The sequence below is a fragment of the Drosophila obscura genome, unplaced genomic scaffold, assembly GCF_018151105.1.
Source record: "Drosophila obscura isolate BZ-5 IFL unplaced genomic scaffold, ASM1815110v1 contig_73, whole genome shotgun sequence".
In the NCBI taxonomy this organism is placed as follows: domain Eukaryota; kingdom Metazoa; phylum Arthropoda; class Insecta; order Diptera; family Drosophilidae; genus Drosophila; species Drosophila obscura.
The window spans coordinates 6,682,760-6,688,759 of record NW_024542865.1 but is presented as its reverse complement, the minus strand read 5'-3'; positions in this window follow the sequence as shown (position 1 = coordinate 6,688,759).

The following is a 6,000-nucleotide window of genomic DNA, read 5'->3' as shown; positions in this document are numbered from 1 at the left end:
CTATGTTGAACGAGTATTTATGTGGTGGAACAGCGGGATGGATAAACCAATAAGCACAAGACATTAAGAAGCGGACAAGACTGCTCTCCAAATTCAAATGCATCTTAATTAGACTGCCCCAGAGCACAGTGGGGCAGGTTCCATTAACTAAACGAACCACTTCACAAGCGCTTAGAACAATTTTGCTGTTCGTATCACGCATAACGATGAGCCCCACAGGGTATGCTAAAGATATCGAAATGTTCCCACATTGGGCCAAAGCCAAAGTTATACTATATATGTACCATGATGGAACAGATGTGATCAACTTACTCGTAATATTATATTCCACTGCTTTCTAACAATTAAAATCGCCATCAGCATATCTACGTGGATATATTTGAGTAGCGCTGGATCCCAATTTGTATTCCCTTTAGCCGTAAGGTGAAACCATCGGCTTTCTTAGGGTCTTAATCCTTATTTTTGATCAAATTTTCCATTGGCTTTGTGCCACTGTATATCATCTGCTTTATTGGGCGCCATCGTCGGCACTGATTAGACCATGGCCCTTCCCATTTATGAGTTCATATGCACAGTTGCCTAATGACTGACTGAAGGCATAGCCGGGTGACGGTCCGACTCCGTGGCTCCGACTCCTCTGCACCTAATCAAGTACTCCATAGACTCAGCTTCAGCTTCGCTCCCTCTGCTCTCATTAGCATTCACACTAATTGTTGGCGGGCAGGAACAGTTTTTCTTTCTTTCCGTCGGCGCGATTGCGATTGCTTCTGCGACTGATTTGATTGAAACCAAAAAACAATCAAAGTTGCTCTAGCGCCAGAGCCAGTTGCCAGTTGCCAGTGCCAGCTCCAACTTCAACACACGATCCAGCTGCTAATGAAGTCAATCTCATCAATGCACATTGCGTGCTCATTTCCGCTTTTGATTTATGCTGCCCCCAAAAACAATGGCCAGACCGAGACCCAGACCCAGACCGAGAGGCCCTGGCCCCGCGAGCAGGGAAATTGCAGAAAGTGCGACACTGGTAATACATATACTAATAGAGGCAGCGAAACGGGAGGTGGTTGGCTGGGGGGGGGCAAGTGTGTACTGGGGCCAGAACCAGGTGCTGATTGTGATGCAGGCCAGGCAGCTACGGCGGCACAGTTCGTTTGCTTTGATTGATGATGTGCGATTGTGCAAACAATAATTGCGAAATTACAGTTATGCCAGGGGGGCTTCGAAAAAAAGGAAACACACAAAAAAGGGAACCTTTAAAAATTTCCAAAAACGGAAACAATGCAAAATGATGATGATTGAGATTGATTGGTTGATTGAAACGGCTGCCAAATGGTTATGGCAAATGTATGTAATGTTATACACATTAATGTTAATGCAAGTTTAGCCTGATATCTGATTGATTGACTTGTTGAACAAAACTACATTAATAGACCCATTTTCACGGTTAATCCTGTCGACACTGTAGGCCTGCAGGTAGCCAATATTATTATTGGAAGAGAACTTTAGATAGATCATATAAGCTGGAGAGGGACTGAAGCTTCTAGTTGCAGAATTTATTATATTTGAATAATTAGTGTCCCATCTGTACAAAATGAAACGAAAATAAATACAATACTTCGAGTAATTCAAATGTCTTCGGCTCCAATTTCATATCACAGATTGACGAATAACTCAACAAAAATACTCACATTTATATAGACTCGTTTCATTGTGTAATCCCGCACTCCATTCATTTAATTCAATGCGACTTCATAAGCTTGGACTGTGGTGCGAAACACTTCTCGGAACAGATGTTCCTGGACTCCATCCCTTTGTCAGCCACGCAGATCTGCGGTAAAGATGTGAATATGTAGGGAAGTAACGCCGGGGCACAAGGAAAATTCTATGGAATAAACAAAGGCATAGACGATTTAAGTTATTAAAACTGCATGATGCTGGTGCTTACTTTTTGAAAATAGCAAAAAAAATTGAAATCAAAATTAATTTAATACCGAATAAAAAATATATATGTATATAAAAAAATTAAAAAAAAAATAAAAAATAAAATTAAAAAAATAAAAATACCAAAATATTAAAATAAAATGAGAAAAATCAACAAAGAATTTTATTCAATTTTTGCACCACGCCCCTCTGTCAGTTGCTTTGACATTGATAAATAAATAAATAGAACCTTGTACTCTACATGTCCCTTATGTACGAATTTTAGTCGCATGCCAAAGATGAATGCCAACTGGAATATTGAATATTGAAGAACAGAAAACGGTTTGGAGAGCATTAAAATAAATGCTTAAGCTATGTAAATATATACTATGTACATACATGTGTACATATGTATGTAATTAGAAGAACGGGAGTAAGGACACCAGCAGCTACTATTAGAGAGAGAGGTGCCTGACCAACTGGGATGGATGCCATGGGAAGAGAAGTGAGAGCGGCACAAGTGCCGAAAGATTCGCAACGAAAATCTGCTCAATCACTTTTCACTTAACCCAAAACACAAGAACTCCAATGGAATGGGTGAGAGGGAGAGAGAGAGAGTGAGTAGAGAGGCGAAGAGAGGTGGACAGATGAGACTGGGATGAGACGAGGCAAAGCTCAAAGCGCTCTTCTGCGGGCAAGCCGGCATACCAAGAGAGCGAGAGCGAGAGTGGAGTGGAGTGCAAAAGAGTGAGGGCAAAAGTGTGTGATGTGATGTGATGTGTGCGTGTGTGTGTGGGCTTTAGAACAGCAAATAACAAAAAAAATAAAAACAAAAGCTTAGAGGCCGAACATTTTGCTACCCTGGCAGATGCAACCTTTCCATGACAGCACACATAGTAAACTCAGAGTTACATATGTACATACATGTATGTATGTATACATATGTAGTGTTCTTATGGGAATTCTGAAAAATAATAATTATTCGTACATTTGATACTCCATGAATGATCATACCCTCTTACAGGGTACATATGAAAAGAAAGAGAAACAGGAGAAGAACAAATAAACAAACAAACAAGCAACAACAGCAGCAGCAGCAGGCAGCAGCGGCAGGCAAGCTGGCAAAGAGCAAAAAGCAAAAGCAAACTTTACGTGGATGATGATATGCAAAAAAGGGCAAAGTCAGGAGGAGTGTCAGAGGGAGCGGGATGGCTGCTTGTGGAAAGGCAACACATGTGCAGAGGGCTGTCCTTACACACACACACACACACACACATCCCGCACACGTAAACTTGATATTTAATTCCTGCTCCAAAAAGTAGGAAAGAAGCAGCAGAGGCAGAGAATAAAAGCGTTGCCAGCATCAAAAGCCCCACTTGACCCCAAAGGAACAAACAAACAAAAAACAACAACAAAGGCAAAATCGAAGCGAGAAGGAAAGAAAGGCGAGAGTGAAAGAGAGAGAGAGCGAGAGAGCGATAAAGGAGCCAAAAATGTACCCCGTCTATGTTGCTTGACCAAAATATGTTTGCAAGCAAAAGTCAGCCTTTGGGCAGGAGCGTGATCGGAGGAGAGAGAACCGTTTGAGGAATCTACATAGCAGTTATTGGAGATGTTAGCGTGAAACATATCGTACGTACATATGTATGTACACAGGTATGTACATAATCACATGCATGGGAGATGAATGCATCGAAGGGTCGGTCGTTCATCTATGATTTGTGAATATTTTAAATATTTTAATATTTTAATATTTATTTAAATATTTTAAATATTTTAATATTTTAATATTTATTTAATATTTTAAATATTTTAATATTTTAATATTTTTAATATTTTAATATTTTTAATAATCTTAAATAACTTTTATAGCTTTTTGAATCGATCTGTGGCTATACTGAATTATCATTTAAATTGTATATGGGAACACCAGAAATGATTTAGTTCGTTACCCCATATTCCCCCAGATGTATTTTTTGAGTGAAAAGTCATATTTGTGTCTTCTTTTGATGATTGGAGTCGACTGATCTTATGGGTCGTATAGCCTATACCACATCCTGCTTCCTGCAACTCCTACACGAAGCTCGTGCTGGACATTGACTATCGCTGGCCTCCAATTCTCCTCTCTGATTGTTGGCTTATGCAAAAGGCTTTGCCCAGGACTTAAACGTTCATTAAAGTGAGGAGCCTGAAAGAGGGAAACTCTCCATGCAATTTGTTATTGTTGCTTGCAGCACTCCACCCCATTTCCAGGGGGTTGGATGGATGTGGGTTGGGTGGCTTATATTGGCAGTTTCGAATGTGTCAGCAGCAGCAGGTGGCATGCTCCAACACCCCACACTGCCCCGCCCCGCCCCGCCTTGCCCTGCATCCTCTGCTGCCCCGACTCCTCCTTCTGTTGATGATGAAAGTGCGTCAAATGGTTTTTTGATTTGCTTGTTTGCGTAACTGAGCTTCAAGCTTCAGCTTTCCCTGGCCTTCCCCTGCCCCTGCGCCTAATCCTAATCGTAGTCCTGGTCCACAGCTCCATACCCAATGCTCCTTCCTAATTGCGTATGCGTGTGCTGTGCCCTTCCCGGCTGAGAGATCCTTGCGTAAATTTAACAAGTTCGCACTTGAGCCGAGTAGACCGGTTCCGGGCCCGACTCGAGTCGAGTCCTGCAAAAGGGAAAGCAAAGTATAGCACAAAAAACTACGCCTGCCAAAAGGCAAAGAGAAAGTCGAGGAGTAAAGGGCGCTGCCAGCGCAAGACCTTCCCTGGGATTAATTTGATTTAGATGTTCAAGTGTTTTGCCTCAAGTTCCGCCCACTCCATTCCACAGGCCAAAACTTTTTTTTTACTTTTTCTACATTTTTTTGCAGATACTCCAGAGGAACTTTTTAGAATCGCAAAGCACCACAGGGTACACTGTATTCCAGTACATGTACTCGTAGTATGTAGTAGCAGGAAGGGTTTCCAATTCTGTGATATTTCCAGCTTCCTACTTTAGGCCGTAAATAATTATAATCACATCTTTAAAATTGTAGAAAATTTAAATGTAATTGTGCATCGAAAAAGCCGATTTGTTGCCGTTATAAAGCGAATAATTATGCAAAGAATTTAAAAGGATTTAGGAAAAACTCTTAAGCGGTGTGAATGAATTCGAAAAGAGTTTGGAAACAGAGTGAGGACTGTGAATTTATTCGTGCAGATCCAAACCAAATATGTTACCCTTCCACTTGGCGGTATAGACTAAGGTAAGGAATCCGCTAATAAATATTACAAAAGCCAAAGAGTTTTTAACCATAATTAATTCTCAGTGTGAATATATTTTATCTATTATAATTATTTTTCTTTAGAGCAGCATAGATCTAAATTCTTAGGCTATTGGTTGGCAAGCCAATTAACTATCTGTTTGCATACATTTATTATTATAAATCATTTAAGTGCATACATCAAGAGTTCCCGAGTGTAGATCAGGAAAAAGCTTAAAATATAGTCAAACCCTTTGCTTTCTATTAATTAAAAACTGATGAAAACAAAGACAGCGAAGAGCAATTAAATTTAAAAATCCTAAGCACATCCAATGACTGCTCCGCGAAGCAGAAAATAAAAATGTAGAAGCAGAGTATACGACTATTCAATATCCAATTGGAATACAATTACCATCTAATCAGGCTCCAGCTGGCTCTCCATCTTGTTCTCCTTCTCCTTACTTTTCCCTTTTTGCACGCGTTTTTTTTTTGTTGTTGTTTTTGTTTTTGCTGTTTGTGTTTCTTCCTCTTTTATCAACAGGAAACAAAGTTGCCACGTTGCCGTTGACAGCTCGTAACACAAAAAGAATGAAAGCACCAGAAACACTTAAAACGCTGATTTACGTCACGTCTAAGACAGGCTACAACACCTCTCCCTCACCTCGCTCACTCTCTCTCTCTCTGCCACCCACTGCCCTGCCATCGCACAACCGACTTTGTGTTAACCCTTAATTGAATGGAGGCGGCCAAAAAGGGTGGCACAGGGGATCATTACAACGCACAAAAATGTCTCACCCCCTCCCCCACACCATTTTTGGCAAATTGACTTTTGTACCGAAATGCAAT